The sequence below is a fragment of the Camelus ferus genome, chromosome 4 (assembly GCF_009834535.1).
Source record: "Camelus ferus isolate YT-003-E chromosome 4, BCGSAC_Cfer_1.0, whole genome shotgun sequence".
NCBI classification, from domain to species: Eukaryota; Metazoa; Chordata; class Mammalia; order Artiodactyla; family Camelidae; genus Camelus; species Camelus ferus.
This window is the reverse complement of record NC_045699.1, coordinates 22,278,162-22,300,964: the sequence shown is the minus strand read 5'-3', so window position 1 is coordinate 22,300,964 and position 22,803 is coordinate 22,278,162. Positions and strand designations below refer to the sequence as shown.

The following is a 22,803-nucleotide window of genomic DNA, read 5'->3' as shown; positions in this document are numbered from 1 at the left end:
TCTAAAGGGATTGGTGAAAGTAGCTAGCGTTCTTTGTGTATCATGTGTACAAGAGTTAAGTATCTTGCAAGTGGGCGGCTAACTGCTTTGCTGGGCTATGCAGACTAAAGTTTATTTGCATTCTTCTCTGTTGTATATTGTTTGACATGGTCCATGGTCCTTGCTGAGCAGATGAAGGGAGGGGAAGGGGGTGGGAGGGAGGGAGGGGAGAGGGGAGCTGTAATTGCTCAGAATTAATATCTCCCCCAACAAAGACATAACAGTTTCATTGACACAGTCAGAACATGGTTCAGATGTCACTGCACACACGGGCGTGCGCGCACACACACACACACACTGGAGCACACAGGTAGCAGCTGCAGCTGGACTCAGCCGAGGTTGCCAAAGGCTACAAACTCCATCTCTTGCTGGACATATGGAAGCAGTTTAACTCTTTGAAATCTCTGTTCAAGAAGAGCCCTGCAGTCTGCAAAGATAAATCGGCCTCCGGAACAGTTTCTCAATCAGGAGGCACTGGGCCCAGGGCTCCCTCCCTTCTGAAGATGGCCTAGAAACGTTATTTCCTGCATCTAGGAACACCTGGTAAGAATGATGAGAAGGAAAGCGCCAGGTGTGCCCACAATCCCAGCTCTAGACTTCATGCCCCACTCAGTCCCTCCCCGTCCTCCTTCTGGAAGGGGATTCATTTATTTTCTCCTGAGCACCAGTCATTTTGGCTTCATCCTGGACCTAGAATTAGTCCTTCCAATCAGCACACACAGAAAGCAGGAACCACCATTTACTAACATACCACTTGCCCTGAAGAGCCTTTCTCCTTTTCTAAGGAGTAAATATCTGAATACTTCAGGGAGAATCAAGAGTCATACAATTAGAAGTCCAGGCTAGGCCAAGGAGACAGACTCCTGCCCTTTCTTTTGCCAAAACACAAAAAGGCAGAGGTACCTCTAAGAGTGGCGATGCTGATTTTCGGGGCCCTTCCAGCACACCCCCAAATCCAAGCCACCGCTCTTATGGCATGTTGTCATCTTTTTCGCTGGTATTGGCACTGCTGGCATTCTCCAAATGACTTTTCGGCTTAGAATTTACAGTTTGCTGCAGAAAGTTTAAAAGGACCAGCCCCTGTTTGATTTGGTCACAGTAAAGGGGAAAATAAATGGCTATATTACCGGCATTTTCTTCCCTCTGCATGCGGTTTGTGGGAGGCGGCAAAGGCAACTTGTTTCGGCCTGTGAACTTCAAAGAGGAAATTCGACTGCTGTGAAGAGCCCGGTCCTTCGGATATTTTTATATTCACCGGGGAGGCCCGTCGGCCCCAGTCTCAGACGGGACAGGAGCTGACGGAGGCCTGCCTGCCCCGGGCTGGCAGGAGAATCACCTGCCCTCTGCAGACACAGCTGATCCTCTCCTCGCCCCGGACTCTGGTTTCTCCCTCCTCAAGTCTGTTTGGTTTCTTCTCAGGCGGGTGGGCGGGGGACAGGGCTGCCCCACCCAGGCCTCTGCCTTTGAAGTACCCCAGGATCCCAAAGCCTCCTTTTTGTCTTCTTTCCCCACCCCATTCTTCACATCCTATTTGTATTTTGTAAAAATTTTGAGCAATGATTGAATAATCAGCCCAGTAATGGTGAACATGATTTCCTGTTTTAATTTTCGCAGCTAACAGCAGTGCTGCTGACCTACTATGTGTCGGACATCCCACTGTGGACATGGGGGCGATGGAGGTTAATGAGACACAGTCTGTGTCCCATTCACCCAGTCGTGACAGGCAGGGCAGATGGAGAGGGGAAGGGACGGGCTGCTCAGGGCCAGCAGCGTCCTGGAACCCAGGCCCTCACTCTACAGGCATTTCCAGAGCCTTCTTTTGGGCCAAGCTTGTGGGACTGGAGGTGAGGCTGGGGCGGCTTTTGTGTTTCCCCCCTTTCCCCTGCAATCAGCCCCTGCCACCGCCCCCCTCTCTCAGCTGCTCTGAGTGCGAGGAGGACCCCCTTGTTCCTTTTTCTGCTGCGCTGCCTCCGAGGGGCTCTTTTAGGGCAGAGCCGGACTTTGAGGTGCTGGTTTGAGAACACTCCTCAGCCACCAACACTTTGCTGCCTGCCCCAGAATCCTTTAATAATCTTGGCACGTGGCAGGCGAATACACGGGTCTGTCTGCTGAGAGTGTTTGTTGTCATTGTCACTGCGGGGCCACCTCCTTTGATGAGCTGACAACACAAGTGGGAAACCAGGAGAGATGAGAGGGAAGAAGCCGGTGGGAGAGAGGCTGCGGCATTTCTCCATCACTGTGTGAAGCGTGGGGAACAGAGAGATGGGGTAGAAATAACAAACCTGCCTGCTTCACTTGCACAGCTGGGGAACACCACAGAACAGGTGACTGGGGGTCCCTGGCAGAGTGAGAAAGCGAATGAACTCAGAATCAGGGTTGTATTCCCGCAACGCCTGCCCAGGGGCTGAGTACTCACCATTTGGGGCCTGGAGGCTGCCTTTTACCCGGAGTGAAGCTTCTGAGTGCAACCACGGAGTCTGTGCACCGAGAGGTCGGGCAAACGGGCCCACAGCTAGAAGCCAGGGCGACTGGACTCATTAGCTGAACTGATCTCACCTGACCCGGGTCAAAAGGCTAACTAGGTGTTAAAAAAAACACCAATGAAACTCCCCAAGCGATAGTGTCTAACGAGGAAGCTTTGTGGGGAGATGAGCAGAGTGCTAACTTCCCACTTGGTTTAAATCTCTAAAATTCCTCAAATCTCAGGCTCTTTCCTCAAATTCCTCTTTCCATAGCATTTGTCCCTGCCCTGTGTTCTCTCCCTGACCCCCAGGCTCCCCTCTTAGGTTTACAGCCATAGTTGCCTGTAGCCACCTCCCCCCATGTCCACACCTCACTCAGTAGAACAAAAGCTTGGAAAAAGCCAGCTCTTTAGTGCTAAGCAATCACCAGTTGTTGCTCAATTATGTCCTGGGGGCGCTTTGATTTCTTTCTCACAAATGACCTAGGGGTCCGCCCAGAGCCGAGGTGGAGGCCTAGCCTTTGCAGACAGGCTGCTGTACTGGGCACTACTTTTGAGGATTCGGGCTCTGCTCTTTGAGAAGCAGCCCGACACGACGTGGAGGGCTCTGAAGCCACAGTGGCTGGGATTCAGATCATGGTGTTGTTACCAGCTAGTCGTGTAACCTGAGGCAAGTCAGTTAACCTCTTTGCCTCAGTGTTCTCATCCGGAAAATGGAATTAGTAATAAGAAAGCACCTTATGACTGTCATGAGAATTCCATCAATTACTGTAAGCACAGTGCTTAACATCGTGCCAGGTGAAGAAGACTTCTGTGTGTGGTTGTTGCCAATGTTTTACTTACAGAGAAGGAAACAGAGGCCCATAATTTGACCCAAATCATATTGTTTATAATTAAGGGGGAACTGAGGATAGGGAAGACAGAAACAACTCTCCCACTAAAAAGGAGAGGTTTATATTAAAAAGAGAGCTGTAAAGATAATCAGGAAAAAAGAGAAACAGGGAGATAAAGAGATAAAGGAGAGAAAGAGAGGGAAGGTCAGAGAGTGAGGAGCAAACATGAAGCCCTTCCGGTGCCCGCACCCCTTGCAGAGGGGCCCCCTCTGCCCCTCCCCGGGGCCTTTGCTGGCTTCCGCTCCAGCCCCTGCACAGCCGCCAGCCTGGGGGGCGCCTCACTCCCCTGGGATCCATGGACGGGAGTGGGCACTACTCGGGGCTCTTGACCCATGGGGGAGACCACAAGTTTAGGTGCTATTTGAGGCATCATTTCATTAAACTATCTTGTTGTGACTTGTTTTATTCTTAGGCCTTGGGCCCTGCTGTTCAATTCTAATCTAACCTAAGGCTGCGTACGTGAGCCCTGTGCTCAGTAAGTTTCCTTTCTAGGGTCATTATCACGACTGAGCAGGCAATGTAAGGCCTCATCCCAAGCTGCAGTTATTACTAAAATCAAGATAAATCTCCGTGTTGGGTTGTTGGCTCCAACTCCATTTTCAAGGTTAGGGACCTGCCACTTCCCAGAAGTCACACAGACAATGAAAGGCCTTTGCTCTCTTACTTCACATCTAGTGCTTCTTCCCTTCTACAGCCTGGAAGAGACACAGGACGGAGAATTGGCTTGGGGGGTTATTTATTAGGGCTTTTCTTTTCTTCTTTTAATGTGCTAGAGACTACATGGGGCATGAGCCAGTTAGCAAAGCTGAGAACCAGCAGAGAAGCCCAGTGAGAAGGCCTGGGGGAAACTGATGAGGCTTTAATTTCCTAAACCATGTGCTCCAGGAGGGCAGGGATGATGAAGTCTGAGTCTGCCCATCGTCCATGCCCAGAGGCTGCACACAGACACTCCAGTGTTTGTCAAATGAATGGCTGAACTCAGACAGCGGTGATGGGGGTGGAGAGTTGTCATGGAGAACAGAAGACCAGGTGCTGGGTGTGTGGGCTGATGGAGGGGGAGTCTGCCGTGTCTCCTGAGGGCCAGGCTTGAGGGGGAGCTGGTGCATCCAAAATGAAGACACATGGGAGAATGGCCAGTCCGGCTAATGATAGGAAGTGAGCATTTTCCACTAAGAACCTGCTTGGACGAGTCAGACACATTATACAGTCATTTACCTAGACCTCGTAGAAAAAGCCTGGGTTCAGGTCAGGAAAGTTCTGTAATCCTTCCGCTGGGACCAGGGTCAGCTGAGGGTAACAGAGAAGAGCATGTGAGGCACATGAGGGAGAAGGAGGCAAAAAAGTATTCGGTCACTCTGATTCAGAGGAAAGCAGTCCCAGCTTTCCGTCCTCTCCGAGGACTCAGGAACATACCTCCGCCCATTTTACGAGCTGCCTTCCCTCACCCTCAGGGCTATCATCATGCACTGCAATCCCCTCAAGTCCAAGCCTCCTGATCTGAGCCTGGGGAGAAGAGATGAGTCCAAAGGTGAAACTGACAGGGGTTCCTGCCCGGAGGGCCGCCTGCCTCTCCAGTATCTGAGCCCATCCGGATGGCCGGCTACCATCCACAATGCGGCGCCTTCGCTGTCCCCTCCTGGTGATACTTTCAGAAGGGGATCAGGGGCCCCTTGGCATCTCCTCAGGGAGGCAGCCAAAGCTGAGCCGATACTGTGCAAGGGGTGGTACGTGCCCACTTGGGAGGACCCCGCTCCCCCACACCTGCTGCCGTGGCATCCAGTCGCCTTCCCACTGTGCCGTCCTGACCTGATCTTAATAGGTCTCACCCATCCCTAAGGACTCCCAAAGGACTCCCAAAGGGACACCCTGAGCCATGTCCAGCATGCTGGACAAAAGGCCATTTTTGAAACAGGCAGCAGATTTCTTACCTGTCCAAACAAGGAGATTGAGCGCTTGAATGGAAACAACTGGTTATTGAAGTTGGAGACGTACCAGTAATGACCCACCTGCAGCTTTCCCTGAAGACGGGTGTTTGTTTCCAGAGAAGGATGATTTGATTGAGACCAGGGACAGTCTTGAGCTTCCCTTAGACATGCCTTTTTTTTTCTTTTTAATGACAAGTGACTCTGGAATTGAAGTGTGCTCCTCCTTAAATTATACTGACTTTTCTCGAGTAAGTTTCCAAAAAAAAAAAAAAAGCCACAGTGTCTGAACATGTGTTTGAAGTATTTTTTATAAGAGTGTGCCTCAGCTCTGTCCATTGACACGGGAAGATTTTTGACTTAGATTCTGGTAAAGAAAAGGAGGTTGCTGGATAACACGATCCCATTTTTTTGATAAACAACTCAGTCGTATTTGTATATTCATTTAAGCATAGGAAAAGATTCTCGGCTATTGACTCAATTAATAATGGGGAGGAACTTGCAGTTTATATGCTTTTGCACTCTTTGAAATTTTATAATGCCCATCCCTCACATTTATAAATAAAAACAAAAAGGAAGGTGAAGAGTGCAGGTTTAGATGCTGTTTGAAGAATCATCTTATTAAACTATTTTACTGTGACGTTTTATTTTTAGGTTTTTCGCACTGATGTTCAATTCTACCTTTCTGGACATTTTGGGGGGGCAACTTCTTATGAATGAACAATTAATTCAAAATTAAAAACTGGGAAAAGAAAGTAAGTATATGCACTTCCAACTAAATGTTTGCACTTCTGAACCCTACAACCCTGCAGAAGCCTGCCTGGTCTATGAGTGTCCCCAGCCCACCGGGCTGGGACAGTTACTTTCTCTTTGTGCTTTTACAAGGCAGAGAATAAGATGAAAAAGTGGCAGTGAAGGCAGAGTAACAATATATTGCCCTGTTGGCCCTTTTTAACAAGGCAAGTCTTGCCAAAAGATAGGAGAGTTTCACAACCAAGTCTCCTAAGAACACTCAGGGAGGCGGTGCAAGTCTGACTTAATGAGTAACACAGATAAACATGAAACCCCCAAGCCTTGATGGAGAGCCGTGATAGGCGGCCTGGAGTGCCCTCCAGTGTAGAAATTCTTAGGAGGGAATAAAGACGGCTGCTGAGTTCTTAATCACTGTGTCTCCTGCTGCAGGGTTCCTTAAGGGCAGGGGTATCACTCTGAGGCTGCTATTAAGAGACAAATCTCCCCACTGCCCCAAACACCTGCCCCCTCCCTTCCCTTCCTCTACAACTGTAAGCCAAGTAAAGGCTGGTACAAAGGAACTCAGGGAAATGCAAAGGGGAAAAGAAAGCCCCCAAAGGCAGGCTGGTGGGGGGGGGGGGTGGTGTATATCTGGAATTAGAGGAGGGAGGGGAGGATGGATGGCAGAGTTTCTGGGTTTCACTGGTCTTTCCCACTCATCACTTCTCCAGCAAATATTTATCACCTACTTGCCACGTGCCAGGCACTGTACTAGGTGCCAGTGTGCAAAAATACACATGTTCCTTACCCTGGCATTGCTTATAGTTTAGGGCAGTGATGGGGGCGTTAATCATATGTTCACACAAGTAAGTACAAAATTACATCTATGACGGGTACTTTGATGCAGAAGTGCCAAGAACACATGTAACCGGGAAGGCGTCTGGTTTGCAAGAGTGGAGGAAATCGAGAAAGGCTTCACAGAAGTGACCAGAGGAGAGAACTGGGCACTGTTCCTCACAAGAACAGTCAAGGCAAAGATAGGAGAGATTCACGACTAAGTCTCCTATTCTTCTCCACATTTTACAAAATTGGAAGTCAAGGCTTAGGACAAATTACTTGTCCCAGAGTAAGGGCTGGAGCTTGGAATCAAAACCAGGTCTGTCATTGTCTAAAACCAATCACTGTTCCTGAAGTTCATCCTGTTTTTATCTCAGAAGCAGACATGATTCTTAGATTCTGTTCTTCCTCAGAAGCAGACAGGGTGATCATGTTCTGGGACAAGAAGAAGGTGGAATGAAAGCATCTTTGATTTACCATGTTCAAAAGACAATTCTACTTTAAGAAAATGAAGATTAGAACTGAAAAGTCCTGCTAAGGGTCTTTTAAAATCATGATTGTGAGTTGAATTTTGTCAAATGCTTTTTATGCATCTATTTGAGATGATCATAGAACTCTCCTTCAATCTCCTAATACTGTGGATTAATAATAATTAATTTTGGAATGTTAAGCCAATCTTGCATTCTTGTGATAAATCCCATTTGATGAAATATTATTCTTTTTATATATTGCTCAATTTGATTTGCTAGTATTTTGTTAAGGATTTTTGTATCTTTATTCATGAGGGGCATTTCTGTAACTTTCTTGCAATCACCTTGTTTTTGATATCGATATAATGCTAGCTTCATTAAATGAGCTGGGAACTATTCTCTTCCTCTCTATTTTCTGAACAAGAGTGGTGTTATTACAGACACTACCAAAAATGAAAATTACAGGCCAGTATCATTGATGAACATAGATGCAACAAAATATTAGCAAAATGAATCCAACAGCACATAAAAAAGATCATACACCATGATCAAGTTGGGTTCATCTCAGGGACACAAAGATGGTTCAACATCCACAAATCAATCAATGTGGTACACCACATCCACAAAAGAAAGGGCAAAAATCACATAACATTTCAATAGATGCAGAAAAAAGCATTTGATAGAATTCAACAGCCATTTATGGAAACACTCTTACCAAAATGGGTATAAAGGGAACATATCTCAACATAATAAAAGCTATTTATGACAAACCTACAGCCAGCATGATACTCAACAGTGAAAAGCTGAAAGCCTTCCCACTAAAATCTAGAACAAGACAAGGATGCCCACTCTCAACACTTTTATTCAACATAGTTTTGGAAGTCCTAGCCACAGAAATCAGGCAAGAAAAAGAAATAAAAGGGACCAAAATTGAAAGAGAAGAGGAAAAACTGTCACTACATGAAGATGACATGATACTGTGTATAGAAAACCCAAACAGCTCCACACAAAAACTACTAGAGCTGATAAAAGAATTCAGCAAGGTAGCAGGTTACAAGATAAACATACAGAAATCAGTTGCATTTCTTTACACTAACAATGAAATATCAGAAAAAGAGAGTAAAGGAAAAAAAATCCCTTTTAAAACTGCATCCAAAACAATAAAATACTTTGGAATAAATCTGATGAAGAAGGTTGGAAGACTTATATACGGGGAACTACAAAACACTGATTAAGGAAATTAAAGATGACTTGAAGAACTAGAAAGGTATTCCATTCTCTTGGATTGGAAGAATCAATACTGTTAAAATGTCCATACTGCCCAAGGCAGTCTACAGATTTAATGCAATCCCTATCAAGTTACTCATGATATTTTTCACAGCACTAGAACAAATAACCCTAAAATTTATATAGAAGCACAAAAGACCTAGAACTGCCAAAGTAATACTGATGAAAAAAGAACAAAGTTGAAGGAATAATCCTCCCAGACATCAGACAATACTGCAGAGATACAGTAATCAAAACAGAATGATATAGACACAAAAACAGACATACGAATCAATGGAACAGAATAGAGAGCCCAGAAATAAACCTGCACACCTACAGTCAATTAATCTTCAACAAAGGAGGCAAGAATATACAATGGAGAAAAGACAGTCTCTTCAGGAAGTGGTGTTGGGAAAACTGGACAGCTGCATGTAAGTCAATGAAGTTAGAACACTCCTGCACACCATATAAAAAAAAAATAAACTCAAAATGGCTTAAAGACTTAAATATAAGACAAGACAATATAAACCTCCTAGAAGAAAACATAGGAACAACATTTTCTGACATAAATCTTAGCAATGTTCTCCTAGGGCAGTCTACCCAAGCAATAGAAATAAAAGCAGAAAGTAACAAATGGGACCTAATTATACTTATAAGGTTTTGCACATCAAAGGAAACCGTAAGCAAAACAAAATGACAACCTACGGAATGAGAGAAAATAATTGCAAATGATGTGACTGACAAAGGCTTAATTTCCAGAATATATTAACAGCTCATACAACTTAATAACAACAACAATAACAACAACAAAATGAACAACCCAACACAAACATGGGCAGAAGACCTAAACAGGCAATTATCCAGTGAAGACATACAAATGGCTGATAGGCACATAAAAAAAAAATACTCAATATCACTAATTATCAGAGAAATGCAAATCAAAACTATAATGAGGTATCACCTCACACCAGTCAGAGTGGCCATCACTCAAAAGTCCACAAACGACTGATGCTGGAGAGGCTGTGGAGAAAAGAGAACCCTCCTACACTGTTGGTGGGAATGTAGTTTGGTGCAGCCACTATGGAAAACAGTATAGAGATTCCTCAAAATACTAGGAATAGACTTACCGTATGACCCAGGAATCCCACTCCTGGGCATATATCTGGAGGGAACTCTAATTTAAAAAGATACATGCACCCCAATGTTCACAGCAGCACTATTTACCATAGCCAAGACATGGAAGCAACCTAAATGTCCATCAACAGATGACTGGATAAAAAAGTTGTGATATATTTATATAGTGGCATACTACTCAGTGACAAGAAAAAGAATAAAATAATGCCATTTGCAGCAACACGGATGGACCTAGAGATTGTCATTCTAAGTGAAGTAAGCCAGAAAGAAAAAGAAAAATACCATATGACATCACTTATATGTGAAATTAAAAAAAAAAAAAAGGAAATAAAAAGAGGACACTAATGAACTCATCTACAAAACAGAAACAGACTCACAGACATAGACAATCTTGTGGTTACTGGGGGAAAAGGGAAAAGGGGTTGGGAAGGGATAAATTTGAGAGTTTGAGATTTGCAAATGTTAACCACTATACATAAAAATAGGTTAAAAAACAATTTTTTTCTGTATAGCACAGGGAACTATATTCCATATCTTGTAATAACCTTTAATGAAAAAGAATGTGAAAATGAATATATGTATATATATTATATTATATATTATATATAACTGGGACATTATGCTGTATACCAGAAATTGACACATTGTATCTGACTATACTCCAATTAAAAAAAAGAGTGGTGTTATTTCCTCCTCAAATATTTGATAGAATTCACCAGTGGAGCCATTTGAGCCCCTAGTTTTCTTTCTGGAAAAGTTTTAAAGTAATGTCTTTAGTAGCTACAGGCTATCTAGACATCCTATCTCTTATTGTGCCAATTTTAATGAAATATTTCTAAAGAAATGTATTCATTTTATCTAAGTTGCTACATTAATTGGTATAAAATTATTTATAATATTCTCTTATCATTATTCTCATGTCTGTAGAACGTATCATAATAACTCTTCTTTCTTTCATTCCTGAAATTGGTAATTCTTTTTCTTTTTTTCATTGATCAGTCTAGCTAAGGTCTAATTCATTTTATTGATCTTTTCAAAGAACAAGTTTTGACTTTGTTTCCTCTACTGCTTATATGTTTTCTATTTCACTCATTTCCACTCTTATTTTTAGAATTTCCTTTTTAAAAACTAACGTTGAGTTTTTCTCTTTTCCTAATTACTTAAGGTTGACCACAGATCATTGATTTTATACATTTATTCTTTTCTTAAACTCACTCAAACCTACAAATTCCCCTCTAAACACTGCTTTAGCTGCATCCAATGAACTTTGATATACTGTCTTTTCTTATTATTTATTTAAAAATATTTTCTAATGTCTCATGACTTTTTCTTGGTTCAGAGATGATGGACTAGTGTATTTTTAACTTTGTAAACATTTGGATATTTTACAGATAGTTTACTTATGTTGATTCCTAATTCAATACTGTGTAGTCAAGGAACATCTGCTATATAATTTCATTCCTTTAAGTTTATTGAGACTTGTTTTATGGCAAAGACTAGGATACTATTATTCGTTCCTTTTAGAGAGGAACCTTTAAAAAGAGGTACTCTGGGGATAAATTAGGGGCTGGGGACTAATAGTTACACATTACTTTATATAAAATAGATAAACAACAAGGACCTACTGTATAGCACAGGGAACTATATTCAGTTTCTTATAATAACGTATAATGGAAAATAATCTGAAAATGCATACATGTATGTATATGTCTAACTGAATCACTTTGCTGCACACCTGAAAGTAACATAGTAAGTCAACTACACTTCAGTAAAAAAAAATTTTTTTTAAAGAGGTACTCTGAACCTCTTAATCATGACTTCCTGCTCCCACCCTTTCCCCCACTCCGATCTCTGAGCTTCTCATCTTGCTGAGACATCTGTCAAGAGTCAGACTCAAACCCTTGTCTTCCTTACAAGCTTCTCTTTCTATTATGTAAACTATACTTTAGAGTTTTTCAAAGGACTTGCAATCAGCCTGATTCTCTAAAAGATAGCTTCTAGGAATACATATAGCTCCAAGGATATGGAAATCTGAGAGCAAGTTTGTTTTCAAAATACTGTAGAAGAATATACGGACTGAGAATAAGGATAGTTAAACTCTTTACCATTTTCTCCAGTGATTGGCATCTTGAATGGTCTCTGAAGGAGATCATTGCAAGGCAAAGAGAGCATAATATTAATACCTTGAGGGTGTAGGTTGTATTCACCACCCCAAGTATCTGTTTACAATCTAGTTTAGTGGGTTGTCAGAGGAAAATGCTACCATTCCTTTCCCAAGTGGAAACTCAAGAATGTTCCTATTCCCATGCAACACTGTTGTTGGATAGCAGTGAAATGTCTGAAAGGGTAAAATCGGAATGGACGTGTAGTGGAAATGTACTGGTGTAGCAGAGTTACTCTCACTGGTAGGTATCCAGGTAGCCCCTTGTTTCTAGGCACAAGGAAGACTACACTTCCTGGACTTCCTGCAGTTAGGTAAGGCCACATGACTAAGTCTAACCAATGGGATATAAGCAGAGGTTATGTGCATCACTTCAGGCTGAGGTAATGAAGAGTCCATGGGTAGCCTTCCTTCCTTGACTTGGCAACAAACAATATTCTAGGTAGTGAAGTTTAAGTTCCTAAACAGCTATATAGATGGCCTCACCCAAGCCCACTCACTTTAGATATTCAGCAAGAAGTAAACTTTATTTTGTTAAGCCACTGTGATTTCAGAGTAAAACTGTTGCTGCAACCCAACCCAGCTCCTTGCTACTCAAAGCCTCATCCCTGGACCAGCAACGGCATCCTCTGGAAGCTTGTTAGAAATGCAGACTCAGGCTCCACCCCACACCTACTGCATCAGAATATGCATTTTAAGAAGATCTCTGGATAATTCAGGTACTAGTTTGCTGGAACTTCCATACCAAAATACCATAGAATAGTTGGCTTAAACCACAGAAATGGATTTCTCACAGTTCTGGAGGCTGGAAGTCCAAGAGCAAGATGTCAGGATGACTGATTCCTCCTGAGGCGTCTCCTCTTGGCTTACAGGGCTGCCTTCTCATCCTGTCCTCACATGGCCTTTTCTCTGTGCACGCATTCATGGTGTTATCCTAATCTCCTCTTCTCTTAAGGACACTGGCCAGATTGGATTAGGGCCCTCCCTAATGGCCTCATTTTAACTTAATTACCTCTTTAAAGGCTCTGTCTCCAAATACAGTTATGTTCTAAGGTATTTGGGGGCTTGGGGCTTCAACATATGAATTTCGGGGGAATATAATTCAGTCCATAATAATTCATATGTGTTAGGAACACTGAGCTAATCTATCCAAAATGTAGAGCAAGTCATCCTGAGACTAAAATGACTACCATGGTCTGATTTGTATTTAATATTAATGTAGCTACAAGGCTCCTCCTGACTTTGGATGTTTTTTGAGACGCACCTTCCCATCACTGTTTTTTGAAGAGGTAACCCTCAGATTGCCACCATATTCTGCTTTCAAGGGTTGATAAACCAATGATATATCTTCTGAAATGCAGATTCGCTTGGGTAGTATGGTCTTGACATCACATCATCAATTCAAAGGCTAATGGGTCCTTATTGGATGTTTCCAAAATAAAACAAGAAGGCATGTCATTTTCTTTTGCAGTGATCCAGCTTCTACCCAATGGCAGGCATTACACAAGGGAGCTTATTGACTGAATGTTGGACATTTAAACTAAACAGATGTCTTCACTATGGTGCCAAAATCTATATACTAATATCTAAGTTTAGGTTTAGAAGGGGATCATGCAAAACTTAAGAACATAATTTGTCATTCTAAAGTCACAGACACTTGGGAATGTAAGAACATAGGCCAGTTCTGCCCCAGTGCATGGGCTGCCTTTGCAGCGTGCCCACCAAGTGGCTGTCCAGACTCTGCATGAACAGCTCCAGTGCGAGGAGTCCACTACCTCCCAAGCCGGCCTCCTGTCTCTTCCCACAGACTTGACTGTCCTCTATCCATTGTTATCCATATGGGCATCTCCATCGTTCCCAGTCATGCCCCTTAGGTCATATAGACATTTCTCGTTAAATTCCTTTTCTCATAAAATTGCCTTTCAGGTATTTGTACTTTGCTTTTATAATATCTCTCAGTTTTCTCCTTTTCAGGCTAACCACATCCACGTGGCCTTGGGAGGAAAAAGAAAAAACAGAGAGGAAGTCAAATACTCTTTTATATCTTAGCACTATACTTCATTATAATGTGAACCAGACAAGTGGTCCCTTATAAAACAACCACTCTATGAATCTGAGAATTGATTCTGTATTCCCAATTGGCAGGCCATTTGACATTATTTTAAAATTTCACAGATTACAAGTCCAGAATGCCATTAAACTCAGAGAACTGACACCAGGGAGCAGAGCACCACAACGGGCTAGAGCGGTGCTGTCCAATATGGCCACCACTAGCCACATGTATGAATGGAGTCAGGCAGACCTGGACTGTAACTCCAATTCTGCCACTTGAAGCTGTTACTTAACCTCTCAGCCTGTTTTTCCCTCTGTAAAATGGGGGTAATAATAGAATTTAATAACACAGCTCATCTTATATGACCAGTTCTTGTTATGACCTCATGTGATAATGTGGATGAAGTGTTTAATACAGTAAATACATATTCCTCATCAGCAGCTGAGGGGCCAAGGAACAGGACTAATGGGAAACACCAGGTTAGGGCTAGACCATTCAAAACCTCTGCCATTTTGTAACCAGAGCACCAACAAAAATGATGAGCATTGACAGCTAGGGAGATAAACTGAACTGCCCAGCAGGCAGGTTAGCATGACTGTAGGTTGTCATCTCAGATATAAAAATGCACAAAAGTAATAGAATAGAAATGCTAAAAATTAGAGCAAGGCTGAAAAGAGATGAAACAATGCAATCAGAAGTGGAACTGTGAGCCATGCAGCTGCCATGAAGGTGGGCATTGGAGGACAACCTGCCGTGAACTGGAGGCCATGCACGCCTGGGGTGGGAGCCCAGAGGCTAGTCTCCAAATTGAATATTTATAACTACAACTGACAGGGGCTTCTCCTGCTAGTCCAGCAGCAAGCTAATTCTTTTTTTCCTCTCCTGCCGAAGATTGTAAGTCTACTCTCATTATGCCAGGTCCCTTTGCTAGGGATAAACTGTGTATGAACCAACACAATTTCCTCATTATACCATCATCATTTCTCCTTGGCCAACTGTGCATGAGCTAATCCACATGTGCAGAGACATGAATTACAGCAGAGCAGATCATTGTGGGGAAAGGAACTGGGCACAGAAGCGGAAGCACGGAAAGTCAAGTCCTGGCTCTCCCAGTTACTAGCATTATCAGCTGCACACATCATTCAACCTTTCTGAACTGCAAGGCCCTCGCCTGCAGAAGGAGAGTATTCCACGCTTTAGTTGCATGAATTGTTTGGAGATCCAGATAAGAAGCTGTGGAGCTCTGCACAGCTATGAACTTTCTGGGAGGACAGAGCTTGAATGAGGTCAGTTTGGCTCGTCTGTGACAGGGAGACATGGGTGTTACCAGCTGCAGTTCAGCTCTCAGAGTTCCAAGATGATTTAGGAGGCACAAGGGTTCTTCTTTGCCCCCTTCTCCTTGCATCATCAAGAAACTCAACCCCAACTACCCCCAATTCTTGCTGCTTTCCAGGGGACTCCGGAGCTTTGGACAGGTGCAAGGGTCTCTTATTAAAGAACTTCAGACGCTTGGACCAAAAGAGGCCCATTTTGCTTTTGATTTATGCATTTTACCATACTTTCTGCAAATGAAACAACACTTGGGAAAAAAAAATCCCCTTCCTTCCCTCTCTCTACTGTCCCCTAGGCCAAATCCATTCATAAGGCCCCTCTGGGCCCCCTGGCTCTAGACAGAACCCTTCCCCCATTAACTCTTAAGGTCAGTGTTTCAGAAGGGACCCATTTCCTCCGCTTCCTCTCACTCCAATGCAAAGGCATGATGGAGGAGAAAGATGACTCAATACTGCTTTGTTTCCAGTGCTTTGGAGACAACAGGCCAGTTTTGCTCTGGGTTTTTAATGCCGATCCCTTATGATAAAGAGCCTTTTCTCTGGTCCTGCAGCCCTTCTGCATCCTATCCTTCTCTCTCCTCCATCTCCTCCTCTGATGTCCCCACTTGGCCCATCTCAGACCAGATTCACAGAGAAGGAACAGCAACTTCCCGCCCTACCAGGGACATGTCATTTTCACTTGTACAGGGGGAGTATGGTCATTTGTTTGTTGATACACAGAGGGGCACAGCCTGGACAGAGCCTGGAAGATGCCAGAAGAAGCCTGGCTTCTCAGTGCTCTCAGCTTCCCAGGCGCCAGTGGACCGAGAGCCTGCAGTTGCTTCTGCTCCTAGGACTTCTACTAACAGCTGTGCGAACTGGGGTCAGTGACTTCTCCACAGGCCTCAGTCTAATCTCCTCATCTGTGCTGTGCGGGTGGTGACTGAGTGTGATGAGGACTACCATTTACTGAGAATTTACTACGGACCAGGGATTGTGCTAAGCTTTTGACATGTATTTCCTCACTAGCATTATTTATCCCATTTCTACTGATAAGGAAACTAAAGCTGAGCGCAGATGACTAAGTCTGCCCGAGGTCACGGCGTGAGTTTCTCCACACAAACGTGATTTATCTCCAGGTCTGTCTGCTCCAGTGCCCAGGCTGGAAATCTCCGTGTGTACAGTGATTTGCTTCTCCTCTGCAGACTTCTTTGGCTTCTCCAGTCGAAGGTGACCAAGTAATTGTCAGGCATACTTTCCTCTATGGTTTCCACTTATCACACTGCAGTGCGACTGTGTCTCCATTAGACCTGAGTTCCATCTTCCTGGGGACAGAGTCTTGGGAAGATGTATCTAGAGAGCCCAGCACGTCCTTGGTACATAACAGGTAATAAAGATTTAACGGATGCAGTTTCTGTACACCATATTTGAAAGCACTAATTTGACTTACTGAACTGGCAAACCACTCGCCCTTTGAATTTAAGTACTGCCACCCGCCATCCCCCAACAGGTGTGATTCAGCCTCCAACCTTCTCTCACGGGGAGGGACGGGGGCAGTAAGTAGGCTTCACTGGAGCTATGGGACAATTTCTACGTGATTAAAAAGAGAATGGTTTAGTTCAATTCACATTATTTTAGTATCACCACTATCTGCTCCTTCAATATACTTGGACTTAAAAGTAGTAAGTTATGAAGAAAAACAGCCAGAAAAATGCACAGCCCAATAAGATATGGATTTCCAATAAAAGAAAGTTAGGCATGGATTTTAGAGCACACACTGAAGGGAAATGTGCTTTAGTCTGATTTTATATAGCTTGAGGAATTTATTTCCATACGTAACACATGGTATTAAAGTACCGAAAATAGACAAATCCTTGGTTACATCCAGGAAAGCGGTTCAACTATGATTATGGATTAACACACACCCACCGTTAACAGTTGCTACAGTTTAGCATGGGTGCAGCCATTTATACTGATAATATATGAAACACTTCTTTTTTCCTCCCCAGGCCCAGTGAATGACTCCCAGGGCAGGGTTACCTTCCACTAAGCAGATTTCATGGCTCCAAGCCTCAAATCATTTTAACTATTAGGGAAAATGTGAGGCTGAACCAATTAAAAAAATAGAAACTATCCTGAAGCTCACAAAACCACATAATTACACTGCATCACTTAGCATTTTGATTGAGCGTTTGGAAAACCTGATACAAGGGCTCAGAAACTGCCCCCAAATGCTATATAAACACAGTGCCTTTACCTATGTAAACTCACTTTTTAAAAACATGTTGTTTGCATGAGATATACGTAGGCAAAGATGGACAGAGAGAGAGGGAGATGAGGAGAAATGCAGAAACAAATAGTGATGTTGTCTTCCCATTAATGGTTACTTGCACATTCACTGGTGTTTTAGATTTTGAATCACAAGTTGTCATTTTACTTCTGAAAATACCCAGCAGTACTGCCACACTCCTTTCAGAGTGCCTATTTGTACACTCTGAAAGCACAAAGACCACTAGTGGTGATCAAGTCATGTTTAACACTGGATTTTCCTTCGCCCTGAGATACATCACTTACGTCATTTTTGGTACTCACTATTTCCAACAGTAAAAAGGAGCTACCTCAAGATTAGTCAGAATTTTTAAAATGCTCTGGAACAGATACTCAGCTCATTAGTCAAAGCCACAATATAAACACTAAGCAGGTATTTGGGAGAGTGTGTGGTGAAACATGTTGTCATTCCATTCTTTTTGACACTGAGCTTGAAAGCATTTTCCCCATTTGTTAACTTTGCCATCTCCCACCTCCCCTATCTGCGCCATCCTTGCGCACTCGGTAGCGTTAGTCCTACCCCAGCCTCCTTAGGTTACTTTGCTTATTGAGAAGCCAAAGTATGTCTGTAGCCAAGTGCTCTCAGGTTTCATCCGCAAACACAGATCCAGCACGGGAACCCGAGATAGAAAGGTGCTGTGACAGAAGCAAAGAATAGAATTATAATGAATGTTTCCTGGAAGCCAACAACCGCAGGGAGGAAAGCAGGAAAGGAGAGAGACATAAAGGGGATGCAAAAGACACAAAGCAAAGGTGAGGCGAGAGAAGGGAAGAGCACGGCCTCGGGGACCAGGGCATAGACACAGACAACGGCTTTTCTAAAAAGTGAGTTAACGGAAGTATTACCTATAGAAATCAGAGACTGCATTCAGTATCTCTTCTACATAAAACAAAATCCTCCTTGTTCTTTCTTTTAGTCCAAGTAGACAAATGAGGCAATAGAGTACGCAAAGATTAATATCAAATATTTTAAAATAATCAGAAATGAAACATTAGCAATAATCTGATGTTAACATTAGAGTATAACCTGCCAGATGTATTCATAGGTTTTTTACTTAGGCTTTTGTTTTCTACACAAAAAGAAAGATTTTACATATGGTCTTACAATTTTCTTTTTTCACTTAACAGCACATCAAGAATTGCTTCCCATATCAGTAAACATATATCAAAGTCATCATTCTTGACCGTAGTCTCATTTTTTCATTGCACGAATGAATGAGATTTCATTTATTCAGTCTCCAGTTGCACATACAAGTGGATTGCTTTTTGGAAATTACAAAGAGTGCCTTATCAATTAGCTTTCACTAGTTAACAAATCACCCCAAAACTTCACAGCTTAAAATGACAACCAATTTTTTAAACTCGTGATATTTTAAGGAGACCGTGAGTGTTGGCACAGCTAAAATGACTGGGGCCTCTGTCCACAGGGCTTCTCATCCCCTAGTGGGCTGGCCTGGGCTCCTTCACACAATGGCCACGGGTCTCAGACAGCAAGCCCCGCCCGTGGACAAGTGGTTTTCAAGCCTCTGCTTCCAACACACTCACTAATGTCTTGTCATTGGCCAATCCACATCACACATCTAACCCAGATTCAAGCGATGGAGGACTGGACCCCATCACCGCGGCAAGAGAAGCTGTAACACCCACACTATAGGAGGAGGTCTGCTCATTCCTGAGGGTGGAGAATCTTTCGACCATTTCGTGATCTTTGACCAATGATCTACTGAACATCCTCTCAACTACTCCTGTGCACACTTCCCTGATTATTGATGTGGGGTAAACTCCTAGAAGATGAATTGTTCAGGGGAAGGCAGGAACATTTTAAGCTGTAGGTTCACACTGCTGTAATTGTGGTATATACTTTCATCAGCTGGGCTTGTAGCAGTAAGAGCTCAGTGCCTGGCATAATGTATAATATATTACATAGTAAATATTAATTAAATGACTAGTGAGTGAATGAACAATCAAAACTAACTAAATAAGTCAAAAAAAAGATGAATAAAACAACAGCCTGGCAATACTGATGGTACCATTCTTTAAATATTTGCCAGCTGACAGGCAAACATAGAATTTTATTATTTTATTTATACTTTAAAAGAATTACTAATAGCCACTGTGTTTAAAAGCTATTTGGTGTTATTCTTTACTGAATATGAAATGAACATATCTGGATGGGTCTATTTCTGGGCTATTTTGCTCCATTATCAGTCTATTCCTAAGCTATTGCATCTAATACTCAGATGTAACTCATTCTTATTATGACTGCATAATACTCCATAGCATGGATGTACCATGATCTCCTTAAAAGCTCTTTTATTTATAGATAGATGTGTTGTTTTTAGTCCTCTGATATTAAATCAAATGATCATACTTTACACATATGTCTTTGCTCTCAAGTGACAGTGTATCTTCAGGATAAGTTCTTAGAATTACTGGATAAAATTACTGGTATGTTTATTTAAAATACTGGTATTTATTACACAAGTGCTTTCTAAAGAACTTGCAGCAATTCCTACCTTTCCCATCAGGGGATAAAAGTATCTGTTTCCCTAAACTCTTTCTTACAGAACGAATTAGATCTTTGTCAATCTGATATATGCAGAATGATAAATCACTTTTCAGATTTGTATTCCTATTTGAATTGTAATAAACATCTTGTTAATAAGATTATAAGCTATTTACTTTAACTTTTTTTTGGGTGAACTGATTCAACTTTCTTGTCCATTTGTTTGACTGGGCTGTTGGTCCTTTTCTTATTAATTCCAAGAGCCTCTTGTATCTTAAGGACTTTAGACTTCACATTTTCTCTTCACTTTACTCACAGTACCTCTCTGCAAAAGTATTTAATTTTGATATGGTCCTATTTATTAAGTATTTCTTTACTGTGGGCCTTGAGTATTTATACTAAATGCCTTTCCACTCCACTCCTACAAAAAAATCATTCTCACATTTTCTTTTAGTGCTTTTATGTACTTGCTAACTGATTTTAAGTTTAAATTGTTGTGCTCTCCACAATTATTTTGGCAGGAGAAGCAGTCTTAATTTTTTCCAAATGACTAGCCAATGCCATCATCATCATCATTCACTTCCCCCAGTGGTTTGGAATGTATTTGTATCATATAGCAAATGTATGTATGTATTTGGCTCTATTTTTAAATTTTAGTTTGTGACATTCATCTGTCTGTCTATTCCAATAACAATATCAACCTTTTAAAATTTCTTTAGTTTTTAGAATACATTTTAATATCAAGATATTTTGGGGTAGTCTCACATATGTATCTTTGATATATACCCGTGAATCAATTTATCTACTTTTGCAAAAAGAGTACATTAAATTTATACACTTCTTATATAATCCATTTAACATGTTGATTTTCCCTGCCTAGAACTATGCATGTCCCTCCAATTATTCAATTTTGTATTTGTGTACAATTTTAAATTTTCTCTCCTTTGGATTTCATAGGTTCTTGTTAATTTTATTTCTAAGTATTTTACTTCTAAAAAAGTATAAATATATGAGAGTGAAACAGGCTTCTCTGCATTTGAATAACATAACAGAAAAACTACCATCTTAACCATTTTTAAGTATACAGTTCAGTGACATCAAGGACATTCTCATTGTTGTGTTACTACCACCATCACCCATCCACAACACTCTTTTCATCTTGCAAAACTAAAATTCTGCACCCATTAAACCGTAACTCCCCATTCCCCTCTCCCCCCACCATTCTACTTTCTGTGTCTTGTATTTGACCATGCTGGATTGCTCATATGTGGAATCATCTATTACTTGTTCTTTTGTGACTGGCTAATATATTGTCTTTTAGTGGATCACAATAATATTGGGAATAAAAATTTCTACACAGAATGTCAGCACTTTTTCTTAATTTTTAAAATATATTTCAAGTGTTTGTTTCAGAAGTCAAATAATTTTGATTTTACAATCAAAAGTAACTGCTGGATTATACCATTCCTAGTTAAATTTAGATGTACATATGTATCATTCCAAGTTCAGTTTTTCACACTTTCTGTACATCTGATAGACCTTTTCACATTTGTATGTAGCACACGGTTGTCCTTAATGTAATCTTTCAGACCTGGAAGGTGAATTAGGGGCAATCTTGTCTAACCACCCCCCTGTTCTTTTAGATAGAAAGGCTGATTCTCAGAGAAGGCAGGACAAACCCTGTAAAGAAGAAACGGGAGGAGGTATCCCAGCCCTAACGAACTGTATTTCAGGGACAGGGAGAGCAGAGAATATGCAGTCAGGATCACTGTCAGCACTCTTCCATCTTTTGGAGAAACCAAGGAGAATAGCAGAGGGTCCAGAATGCCAGGCACGGCGTCTGCCCCTCCATTTAAAAGGAAGAAAAAGGCGACATGAAGGTCACTGTGTTGTTAGAGGCCTATCACGTCGATCGTCTTGCGAGTAGTTTTTTAAAAGTTGTGGAAACTTGGAACCATCAGATGTTCACCAAAGACATGTCATATCAACTAAATTCAGTTACTTGTGTTAATTTTAATTATTCAAGTTCAATGGAAAAATGTAATAAACACACACTCTTAATATAGTTTATTAGTAATAATATATAATAATTCCCCCCTCAAACCTTGTTAGAATACACGCACGTTTTTCATATAGCTGTAAACAGGATTTATATAAAATTTTGTTTCCTACTCTTTCCACTTGAGATCATTTATCACATGTTTTTCCCTTGTTTACAAAAATCAGGTATCTTATGCTGAGAGGTCAGTGGTATTCAGAAGGTAGATCTGTTGAACTGGCAGAAGAAGCGGGTAACAGAAATCAAAGCAACTGCATGTGTACGTTCAGGGGAAATCACACAGGTCTCCTGGGCCAGGGGGGAAGGCAGCCGAGCAGGGAGAGGAAGCCCAGCATGGTGGGCAGGGCGTGGCGTCAGGACTGCCGGCAGAAGAACATAATGGAAGCTCCGCCTAGTGGAGCTCAAGTCTCAGGAAGGCAGAAACTGCACACGTCCCATTTCTGGTGGCCTACTTGTGGTAGGCAGTGTAATGATAAAAACTGCATACAGCACTCTTTACAATAGGCAAGGCATGGAAACAACCTAAATACCCGTCGACAGATGACTGGATAAAGAAATTATGGTGTGTATATATATGGATGTGTGTATATATATATATGAATCCTACTCAGACATAAAAAAGAATAATGCCA

General features: G+C 42.0%; 1 long non-coding RNA gene across 1 annotated transcript; it reads left to right on the top strand.

Moving 5' to 3' along the window:
* Positions 1–3,086: 3,086 nt before the first annotated feature.
* Positions 3,087–20,813, top strand: LOC116663385. Its single transcript, XR_004319629.1, has 3 exons — positions 3,087–3,097; positions 12,938–12,942; positions 20,479–20,813. It is a non-coding gene; the product is annotated as an uncharacterized LOC116663385 (long non-coding RNA).
* The last annotated feature ends 1,990 nt before the right edge of the window (positions 20,814–22,803 follow it).